Source organism: Camelus dromedarius, chromosome 30 (genome assembly GCF_036321535.1).
Source record: "Camelus dromedarius isolate mCamDro1 chromosome 30, mCamDro1.pat, whole genome shotgun sequence".
NCBI lineage: Eukaryota > Metazoa > Chordata > Mammalia > Artiodactyla > Camelidae > Camelus > Camelus dromedarius.
In genome coordinates, this window is record NC_087465.1 from 17377822 (window position 1) to 17390198 (window position 12377).

The 12377-nt window shown below is 34.8% G+C and overlaps 1 protein-coding gene across 1 annotated transcript in view; it reads left to right on the forward strand.

Moving 5' to 3' along the window:
• The window catches only part of PKIA (cAMP-dependent protein kinase inhibitor alpha), a 91080-nt gene that overhangs the window by 57295 nt on the left and 21408 nt on the right, over positions 1-12377 (forward strand). Inside the window, exon 2 of the mRNA XM_031441437.2 lies at positions 1473-1600. The gene's annotated coding sequence lies outside the window, so the exon portion shown is untranslated. The remainder of the gene's footprint in view (positions 1-1472; positions 1601-12377) is intronic.

Here is a 12377-nt window from a genome sequence, read left to right on the forward strand (position 1 = left end):
ATCATGCTTAAATACCTCAAAGTAAAGCCATTAACCCAGAAACTTAAGGTTATCCATCTGGACTTGCAAGCCAGTGATTAATATCTCCTGTCCCCATTGTATCAGATGGTGCCAGTGCTCCACTCGTATCTCCCCCGCACTCATCATTCCAGTGTATATTGATAGAATCATGCTGTCAGCTGCAATTATCCACCTTAGGGCAGGCCAGGAGTGTCCAGGAGTTAATGTATCTGGGTGGAGCTTTCAACCAAGGACAAAGGGGGATTGGAAGATAAGTACTTCAAGTTTCTCACCCATCCTTGGGATAGCTCCTAGGCATGTTCTGTAGAGTTTCACAAGAACTCCCCTGAAGGACTGACAACAGCTCCCTGCAGGACGATCTGTTCAGTAATGCACCTCCTTTGGCTTCCTTCCATGCCTCTACTCTCAATTCCCACTCCACTTCTGAGTTTTCTGGAAGCATCTCCCAGATAAACAGTTTGCTATCAAATTCTTGCTTCAGGTTCTGCTTCTAGGGGAATTCCACCTAAGACTATCTCCAACAATTTATAACCTCCCAACAATCCAGTGCTCTTTACAGAACCATCACTGGTAAAAATATCAAGGCATGGCACATTATGTGTCACTCCTCCGAGATCCTAATGTTTTTAAACAGATAGGAAAGAGCATGACCTTGAAGAGAAAAAATAGTTTATGTGAGAATGACCAGTGGATAAAGGGAAGGAGAGACAGTGCCATTTGTTTTCCATTAATGATAGTGTGAAATTTATGAGCAGATGGTCTGTAACAGGTGTTACCATAAATTTGAGGAGACTGCTCCCTTGGTTACTCAGAAAACTGCTATCGTTATTATGGAAATACAACCTCAAGATTTTATTGCTTTACTTGCTGTAGCTTTCCCTTTACCCTAGTAATTATCTTTCTAAATCACTAACAGCCAACAGATTTATCCTATCCCCACCACCCCATCTCAAAAAGAGACAGACATGGGCACACACACATTTTTATGTATGACGATGCTAGAAAATACAAGCTTGTGGTGCATGTATGCAATGGGTATTGTACATTACAAGTCTCTGTGAAATATCCTTCTGCAGGTTCCTATGTTTATTTTATGAATAATTAAGTTTAGTCAAATTAATAATTTCCAGAAGATCTTGGTGAAGACTTAAGAAAGGAAGTACATTTTAAAGAAAAATGCTTAGAAACTTGCCTTTTTGCCCTTACTTTGTGCCTTGATGAACAAAGGATAACTGGATCTTTTTTGAAGTCTGCTTGACTTGAGGAAAAAATACAACTTGTACTTTTATCATAATATGTTCTGTTTTTGAGTACTTAAACTTATAAACCATGAATTTCCCTTAAGTTATTATACTGTTTAGAAGATGTATGCTTGGATATCTACTTAAAATTTAAAAATTGAGATCTATCTATACAAGTAATTTCTTTTTCTTTTGCTGTCTCCGTTTCAGTTTCCTGAGTTTTGGGGAAGGCCTTGTTTCCCCAAAGGAGCAATTTCTGGTAGAAATCTGAAGGTCTGACCCCAGAAAAAAAGATCCAGTACAGCCAATGAAGTAAGGACAAGAAGGTTTCCAATCAGGTAGGAACACAATCTCATACATTCAACCACATTAAATAAGGTATGCTGATAACTGAGTATGATACAACTGCTTGGAAGAAGATGGATATATAACCTACCATTACAAGGAAGCTGGTCCCAATCCCTTGGAGGTTGTGGTGTTTTTCAGAAAGTACCTTGGGGGAAAATGAATAAAATAACAGTATGATGCTTTTTTTCCATTTTTAGCTCATTGTTGCCAAGTACACTTAGCGATCCTTGTGCCTGTGGTTAATCCCAGGAGGTTAGGCATGTAGAATAGCAGATTAACTCCTTTGATATTTTCTCCCAAGACAAATCATTAAGCATCAAGCCTTCTAAGTGAAGAACAGCCCCAGTCAATGGTGTGAGGAAATCAGCTTTGTTCTTTTTGGGGCACATCTTCTTGGTCTTGGCACAAAGTGTGTTCACATAGGGAGTTGGAGGAAAATGGCACATGGAAAGAGGAGTTCTGTTTCATTTACCTTTACCTGTCAAAACTCCACTAATAGTTTTACTTTCATTAGCAATTTGTGATAAAAACTTAGGGTAAAGGGAGTAATGAAGATGTCCCATTATATGGCAGGACAAAAGATCAAAATCAGGGCCTATCCATCTCATTTACAGTTATATACTTGGTGTTCAGCACAGCACTTGACTCCCAATCAGTACTCAATATGAAGACACATGTTGAATGACTTACAGATGAATGAGTGAATGAAAAAAAAGTTAATATGGTGGAACATGTGTTTTAGCCTTTTTATTTTCTTGTGTGTTGACTTCTGTATTCTCAGGACCCAGCACTGTAATGACACATCAAATGTAAGCAATAAAATCTGCTGAAAGAATGAATGAGTCTAAGGATAATTTTAAGACCAACACAGACCCCATATTTGCCAAGGTCTATGGCAGACGTATCCACGAGATGAAAGTCTGGATCCCAACTACTGATAGAACTGACAGAATTTATCTAGTTTTAATCATTTACAGCTCATCCCATTACATTTAGGCATAGTAGCTACATAAGACATACTATTAAATGTCAACTGAAAAAAAATACACAACCTAAAAGTTGAGAACTATGTTTTATTCAGGGGACGTACTGAGGACATAAGCTGGGATACAGCCTCTCAGAGAGCTCTGAGGGACTGTTCTGAAGAGGTAAAGGAGGAGCCAGTATTTATAGGAGTTTTTGCAACAAAAACCAGATAGTCAGAACATCAAACCATTACTGTTAATTAAAGAAACCAGACATATCAAGTTAATGAAATTAGCATTCTTCTATGTATGAGAAGATGCAAGAGTCTGGGCTCATTGAAATCATTTCTTTAATATGCATCTTCACTATTTAGGGCCAGTATCCTGTTTTCTCCATCCTGAATCCCCCTGAGGGTGTAATGCCAGGAGGGTTGGGATGGGGCATCTGCAGTGGCTGATGGCTTGATGGCCACAACATCCTTTGTTTTCTGATATGGAAGGCAACATTCTTTGTCCCTGTAAATGACTTGAATATGGATAGAAAATCCCCTGACATGCAAAACATGATTTTGGGGAGCATTTTTATAATGACAAAGTTAAGAGCAATTTCAGAATCACTAGCTGTTAAAATTGCTATTTACACTTTTCCACAGGTAGGTAGTAATCTACTATCACTCTCTTCTGCATTCCCAAGGGAGAATAAAAGCCATTTAACTCAAGAAAGAAATGTAAAATTTAGCATAATGAAGCTTCCACAAAACCAAACACACACACAAAGGCACATACATAAACTCTCTCAGATATGAAGTAATAATCTAAAATTACCCTGGAACTCATCGCAAAATAACAGGAAATCTACTTATACTTGATGAATTATATTTTTTAGTGTTTGACATGTATAGGTACTTGTTGATAAAATTCAGAGTTGCTAGATGGAGAAATAGCTTTGTACCCATATTGTCTTTGTATGTATTTATCCATAATGTACGACATTGCCTCCCCTGCTGCATCCTCTTCCTGTTTTCTCTTAGGGGCAGGAATGTTGCTATCAGTTGTTTTTAAAATTTCTAGGCAGCCAAAGGACTTGTACCACTTAAATAAAGATGGAAAATTGTCCCAAAGTAGAAAGCTTCATTATGAAACATAAAGTCCTCACATGAATGGGGAAGAAATTCATTGCTGCAGTTTCCAATTACAGAAGATTTATGAGTAAATATGTATGTTGTTTCAAAGTGGACTCTCTTCTTTATAATTAAGGTCTAGGGGTTATCTTTGGTAACTACTGGACTTCGATTTTTAAAATATTATTAGATAATATACAAAAGAATATATTCAAATGTATGTAATTTATGAGAAATAATAAAATAAACTCCTGCAAACACACCACCAAAACTAAGAACTAGAATCAAAACTGCTGAATCTTCTCTCTGTACTCTACCCTGATCCCACCTTCCTGGTTTCAGCAAAAAAAATCACTCTGACCTTGGCTTTATGTTCAACATTCACTTAATTTTTATGTGATTTTACTTATTATTGAGATTTATAAAATTGATACCATACTTTACTCTTCTGGGCTTGCTCTTTTAACTCAACATTATGTTTCTAAGGTTCATCCATTTGCTTTAACTAGTGTTCATTCATTTTCATTACTGTATAATATTTCATTGTATAAATATAGAAAATGTGTTTCTTATTGCATTGACGATATTTGGATTGTTTTGGATCTATTATAACCAGTATTTCCATGAACATTTATTTTAATGTTGCCTGGTACACTTCCGCAAGATTTATTTTAACATAAGAGAAGACATACTAAGAGTGAATTCAAATATCCAACTTTAAAAGATAATGCCAAAATGTTTTCCCAAGTCATGGAATCAATTTTCAGTCCTTTTGTTCTGTAGCCTTACCAGTTAGAATGGCCTATCTAGTCAGTATAAATTCTGTTTTGGTCTTTACTTTAGCCTGCTCTGGTTGCCCTAACAAAATATCTACAGACTCAGTGGCTTAAAAAAGAGAAATTTATCTTCCCACAGTTCTGGAGGCTAGAAGTCTAGGATCAAGGTGTTGGCAGGTTTGGTTCCTCCTGAGGCCTCTCTCCTTGACTTGCAGTAACCACTGCCTTCTTGCTATGGTTCTCACAGGGCCTTTTCTCTGTGTGTATACAGCTCTGGGGTCTCTTCCTCTTCTTACAAGGACACGTCATACTAGATTAGGGCCCCACCATTAGGACCTCATTTAACCATAATTATGTTTTTAAATGCCCTATCTCCAAACAGCCGCGTTGGTAGATGGGGCATCAACATATGACTTTTAGGGAACACAATCCAGTCCGTAACAGTTTTAATTTGTGTTTCCCTAATTACTGATATGTTGAGAATCCTTTCACTTACCTAATAGTTACCTATGTTTCCTATTCTGTGAAATTCCAGAGAACATCATTTGTCCATTTCTTTATTGTTTATCTTTTTCTTACTATTTTCTTATTTTTCTTTAAATACAAGCTTATAATTCTTTGTCAACCATATGTAGTTGCATTTATATTTAGTCACAGATAAGCTATGATTTGTCTTCTAACTTTTTTAGTGTTGTCTTGTGATAAATAGAAGCTCTTAATATTAATGAAATAAAATTTATCTTTTAAGTTAGTGCTTTTTTTCTTATTAAAATGTCCTTTCTTAGCTTAAGCTATATAGAAAGAGCAAATTTTCTTCTAAGAGTTCTATGTGTCTTTGTTCTGTATTCAAAGCCATTAATGCATCTAGAATTGATTTGTGTGTATTATCCAATTTCTTTGTTTCCTTAGAATAATTAAGTTTTCCAAGGCCATTTCAGAATGAATGGATTTTTTTAGGTATATCTCATCTAGTCTATTTGAGCATTCATATAAATTTCAGAATTAACCATTCTGCAGGATCTCTGTTAAGTATTTTTTGTTTCATAATTATATTGAACATATAAATAAAGTTGGGGAAATATACATCATTATGATGAATCTTTCTATCCATAAACAAAATGTATCTCTCCATTTACTCAAGACTTATTTAATTTCTTTCAATAACGTTGTGTTATTTTCTCCATAAATGTTCTGCACATCATTATTTAGATTTATTCCTAGGTAACTTCTCTTTTCTATTTTAAATGACTTTTAAGCTCTCTCTTTGTTGCTGTTCTATAGAAATACAATAGGTATTTGCATCCTGAACCTCTCTCTAACCACCTTGCTAAGATTGCTTACTAATAAGAGAGAATTTTCCTAGCAAAGAGGAATAAATGTAATTTTTTTAAATTTATGGGTCAGCTCTGGCCAATAGAACTTTCTGTGGTAATGGAAATGTTTTTAGTGCTGTCCCATACTATAGCCATTAGTCACCTGTTTTTTAAAAAACTTTAATGTAAATTAAAATCAGTAAAATTAAAATTTCAGTTCCTTAGTCAAATTAGCCAACATTTCAAGTATTCAATAGCCATATGAGGCTAATGGATACTATGCTGGACATTGTTCTCTTCTTCCTATAAGCTGTGATTGGAAGAAGAAGCCCTTATTACCCTACCTTATCTGGTCTTTATTGTAATTGGATGTCAATCTGTATCAGTCTTCATATTCAAAATTCACCTTCAAAATTATATACTATTCCCATGATAGTTGTCTTTATTTCATTTAGCTAGTGTCACGACCTTATAAATGCAGTTTTTATTATTTTCTCCTAAAATCTCATATTTATCCATGTGGAAATTTAATTTCTATTTATTTAGAAAATTATGTTTAAAATATTATAATACTCAAAAACCTATAGAGGTTTTGAAATCTATTAAAAAATCTATAAATCATTCAAGTATTTCACCTTTTTCCCTGATCTGGTATTAAGCTGTAATCCTTCACATACAGCATACTGTAGCTGAAATTAACACAAAGACAAAATATATCTCTAAATATTGTGTACTTGTTTTTTAACTGAATACTTTTATTGCAAATTGTGCTGTACCTAAATTGTTGATTCCCTTTTCACAACTTTTCTGTTCCCCATGTTATTGAAATCAATCACTCATGATAGAAAATTATTCCCTTTTCTGTTTGCTAAAGCTCTTTTTAAAATATCAAGTTTCAAATTATCATTTATTCAGGAACCTTTGGAAAATGAGCTTCATAATTTCCAGCATTAATGTTTTGTTTCATTGGCTATCAGGACACCATTATTCTACTCAGATTTCTCCCTTCCTCACTTGCAATTCCTTGTCAGCATACTTTGGTGATGCCTCCCATTCCTCAACATCTGTTAGAATGCCCTAATGTTCATTCCTGGCTCTCTTCACTCTCCGTCAATCCTAACTACTCATGAGTTTTAATCTAGTCCCATTACTTTAACGGGCAGATGACTCCGACTTTCAAATTCATACTTCTTATCCTAACCACTCACCCAGACTCCTAATTCCAATTTCCCACTAAATATCTCCACTCTATGCATAATAGACATTTCAGACTCAGCAAATAGAAGAAAGTACTTTGCTTTGATCCACCCTTGCACTCTAGTTTTTCCTGACTCCATAACTCATCCAGATGTTCAGGTCAAAAATGTTGGATTCATCCTTAAAGTCTACTTTCCTAAAATTCCTACATCCAGTCCATCAGAAATTCTTGCTAGCTGTAACTTGAAAATACATTCTGAATCCATCTACCTCTTGCTATTCACCTTACTCCAAGCCAACATTGTTTGCCTCATCTAATGCAATAGGCAGCCCCTTCCACAACCTCCCTGCTTCCTCTCTTGCCCTGGTCCTTACAGTCTATAACCAGTACAATAACCAGAATAATCTAGAAAACACATAAATCAGATCATATTATTTCTCAAAACCTATTCTCATCACTCTGAGAATAAAAATTAAACTCTTTTACGTGTCCTACATCCTCTTATTCAAAGTTTCTCCTGCCTTACTTTTGAAACACACTATTCTCTTACACACTCACATCCAGATTTTCTTCCACAAAGGCTTTCCCAACATCCCAGAGCCTTTGCACTTGCTATTCCCTAAAACCTGAAAGATTTAAAAAATCTGTAAGATTCCTCCAAATGAGATCTTAGAAGTCATTTACATTTCATTTTGTAGAAACATTTGGTAGAAGACATTTTGCAAAAGATAGATACATTTTACTTCTGAGACTATTCATACTTTCCAAGTTAGTTAAATAACAAATATAAATTGATAAAGCTAAAACAAAAGAATTGTATTTGGTGCGATCTACGTGTTTTAAACGTTGAACTTTGAGGACTTGTAGACATGTGAGCTACACCATGGTTTCAATATTTAACGCATGAGAATCAGCTGAGGTGTTTTCCAAATACCCATTATCTCTTACAGAGGTTCTGAGTAGGTAATCAGGGCAGGGCCCATGGACCTGAATTTTAATAAGTACCACAGTTGATTCTGTTGCAAATGGTTTGCAGACAGCCCTTTGAGAGATACCAGGCTGGTGTATTTGCTCAGATACAAGGAGACCAGATATGATTACCAATCATCATGCAACTCACTAATGAGATGCAACCAAGGAACAATAGATGGCTTCAAACCTAAGTGACAAAAGGGGAAAAGGGTCCAATTAGGACCAGCATGGATGCTATCCCAAGCACTCTTGGCTAGTAGTTTTACAAATCTATTCACATAAATGGACTGATAGCTGACAGCCAAATGGCACTACATTTTTTTTTTAAGTTTCTGGATATTAAAATAAATAGATAAGCATCATAAATTTCATTACATATATTCTGTTGCTGTAAAATTATGTGTACATGTGTCATAGATATAGGGCATATAGATATGTAAATAGATGTAGTCTAAGTTCAGTTCTTCAGCTTATACTTCATAAAATCTTTATAACTTTCAAAATGAGGGACCTTTTCAAATATTATTTAGAAAAAAAAGATACCTGTTTATCTGTTCATCCCTTCCCACCTCTCTTTCCTCATCCCCTTTCTTGTCCCTTCCTTTCTTGAACAATTTAGTCCATTAGGTGAGGTAAATAACCTTTGTTGTCATAGGGAAGGTGGGCATGCAGGGAACCACAATGGCTTGGCATTGGGCTGCAGAGCCTAAGAAAGGGGAGAGGATGTCTATATAGGGGAGCCTAGGGTGGGCTGTCAAAGTCTTATTGGTGTGAAAAGGGCATCCACATGAGGAAGTGGCCACAGCAACCACTCTGTACAGATAGTCATATCCTGTGCTGGATAGAGAAAATGTATGGGATGGGAGGGTGGCAGCTACAAGTATTTGATTAAATACAGGAAGACTGATCAAATAAGTAAGGATATGGTAATCAGCGTTTTCCAGGATCTAGGGAGGAAGTTAAAATATAACATGGGCAAAACTAGAATGAACTCTTTGGTGTTGAAAGGGAATGGAGGATATTAATGTGAACTCATGATTTTTAATATATAGACATTATAGAAACAGAGACATAATGTTTATGTTAGTATGAGTATATAAATATAGATGAATATGTGTTTTCATATGTGTGTGTGTATATACATATACATATACATATACATATACATATACATATACATATACATATACATATACATAAATCCCATAGCTCTGCCTATTGAGAGTACCTGGGACTGCTACTTCCTAATAGCAATGAACACACGTAGTGTCCATATCTTGGTTTCTAAATACAATTCTTCAATTGAAGGAACTAGAGCTCTTTGATGAAGAAGTGGCTGATTCCAGAGCTACTGTAGGGAAAGTATAAGGTAATCCTAGAACATGTGATTCTTTCAAGAAGTCAGGGAGGTATCAAAGAATAATGGGTAAATATCAAAGGACATATCAGCCAGATTGAAGGGGTTTCCACTGGTCAAATCTTGGACAATCTAAGCCTCAAAATAAATAATGGTAGAAACTGATTATAGTCCATTGACTAAAATAGGAGTCTGTGAGTTCATACTGAAATCAATAATTTAATTGAATAAATGATAAGTTTTATAAGAAACAGGACATTTAAATAATTACAAACTGCCCTACTGTAAAAATTTTTAATAATGAAGGAGAAAAAATAACTTTACAGTGGAGAAGATTGGACAATACCCCTTAATCAAATGAGTAAAATATTATTCCAGTAAGGTTACAAGTTAAAAGTTTACAAAAATTGTTTGATAGGAGGAGTGAGAACAGAGGTTCAATATTGCATTATTCCTGCCAACTACACATACCCTGAATCTAATCATGAGACAAATACAGACAGCTAAATCCTACAAAATAACTGGTCTGTAATCTTTAAATTTTTCAAGTTCATGAAATTCAAGGGTAGTCTGCAAAAAATTTTCAGATTAAAAAACTAAATAGACAGGACAACTAAATGCAATATGCGATTCTGGGCTGAACCTTTTATTATGTAGGACATGACTGGGAGAATTGACAAACTTGAAGGGGATCTGAGGATTAGATAGCACTGAAGTTATGTACCGGTGTTAATTTCCTGATTTTTATTATTATACTTGGGTATATGTTTATAAGGACTACTAGAGAATCGGGGGGAGACTTTGCATTGTGTTGGCAACTTACTCTCAGATGGTTTGGGAAATAAATTATTTTTATTGTCATTTCAAATTTTCTGTAATTTTCAAGATTGTTAAAAATATATATATATAAAGAAAAAAGAAAAGATTCCTGAGTCAGGTAATCTTCCTTTTCCTGGCAACTGGCAGTTAAAAACCCCAGTTTACAATGGTAGCCAACAGTAGTTAGCTTCTCAGTCTATTTGTGCTAATTTCTGCTACGAACACCATAACATCTTATTTTGCACTTGAGGGGTTTTGTTTGTTTGTTTTTTCCTAATTATGCTTTTGTTTTTCATTCCATCAAATGTCTATGAACTTGGTAAATTCATCTGTATTAAAATAAAATCAGTAAGATTCATAAGAATAAAAATAAGTTCTTGGAGAAATTTATAAATTTCTACCTGCATTCAAATTGGAGTAAGTCAGTACAAAATTTATAAGGAAAAAAACTAAGGAACACTCACACTCAGAAACTCAAAATGGTTGCACATGTTTATCCTGTAAGAGGTTTATGATGAAACAGAAAGATGAAGACTTTATATCCAAACTTAAATGCAACCTTTTCAATCACATTTCATGGCAGGCCATGTATCAACTGGTCAATTCAGTAAGTAAATTAAAACAATTCTTGTTTTCAATAATTTCTTAGGCCAACACTTAGAATAGTGAAAACCTTATCTTTAACTCCAAGAAAACTGGGCAGTTATTAGTTAAAGCAAGTGTGTTGTCCTACAGACCTACACCTGGTTATAAATAGCAGTTAAGACTTGAGAACACCCCTGGACACTGAGTGGAATTTCTAAATATAGCTTCCCCTTTCTCTAAAGGTGTTTTACAAGAATGCTATGTTTTGTGAAATGTGGCCTTTTTATAAAGAGTACACAGTCATAATAAAAGTTAGTGACTTTTAGACCTAGAAAAGATTTAGCCTGGGAACCCACATTTTAGAGGCATGTAAACTTAAACCCAATGAAATTAAACATTTTGCCCAGCATCAGATGCCAAACAAGTAATAATGACGGCACGCAAACCTCTGTCTTCTAAACCCGTTAAAGGCAGCATATTTTTCACTGCTTATTTTTCACTGCTGTTAACACCACATTCCTTCTGTACCTTATTCCTCTTGTTTTCTTAAGAGGAGTGATAACATTATCTGCAAATTTTAGCTAAAACTATTTTTCAAAAATTTTGCTGTTTTGTAACTCATTTTTGAAAAATGTCATTTCTATGTTAAAAATGCATAAGGGCATTTTCCTTCCTTCTTGAAACACCTCTGCCTGTATTTATTATCTTTTATTGTCGAACTACTGCATAGCAGTAAGTACGGAAACACCTCTAGTAGAGGAGATAAGTGTCAGAGGCAACACGGTGTGGGGGTGGGTTAGGGTTGACATACTTTAAAGGGAGATAGGGAAAGAGAGGAAAAGAATAGAAATTTTATTAGTTTGAAAAAAATATAATGGCAAGTTAGACAATGTTTGGCTAAACTTAATACGATACAATTCCTTAATTTAAATACCAGGTTAACTTCTGTTGTTTGCATTGCCACAGATGAGGGAGTAAACAAAGCAAAAAGATTTTTGTGTACCACCATTTTGTTTTAATTTCCTAAAAGTTTCTACAAAACTTTTTAAAATAAATTAAAAAGCAAAAGTCTTGTCTTTAACTTATTTCCCTTCTTGATTGCACTTTAATAAGTTGGTAAATGGCATTTAAGCTCAATAGTTATGATAAATTCTGCCCCACAATTTTTAAAAGCACTAAGAATTGTGTGTATGTGTGTGTGTGCACATTTGCTATCAACTAGTGTGTTGCCTCTGCAACGAGTAAGATAAAGTTCTTGATCAAAAAATTATTACCATCTAGACAAAAATCAGACAGGATAGTGGGGCCAGCCGTTGGTAAGTTTAAAAGTCACCCTGGGAGGTATCTCTTTAGATAAAGCACTTAGATGGAAGTATAACCAAGCATGGGTCTAAAAATTTCATATCTGAGACCTGTTTTATTTAGAGTTCTTTGGCAAGTGCTTGCTCTATGTGTTTTTATAGTCTTTGGTTGTGCTATAAAAATATCAAAAGTGTGAATTAATGAAGTGATATGCAAAAATGAAATCCTGTAAGATAGAATAAGCATGAAGTCTTCTAATTATCACTCAGATAAGTCTGGTTGACACAAACTTCAGCATTAGATAAAGACCTTAGTAGTTCATAATGCTAAAATTAAAATCTTCTAGTTATGTCAGTGTG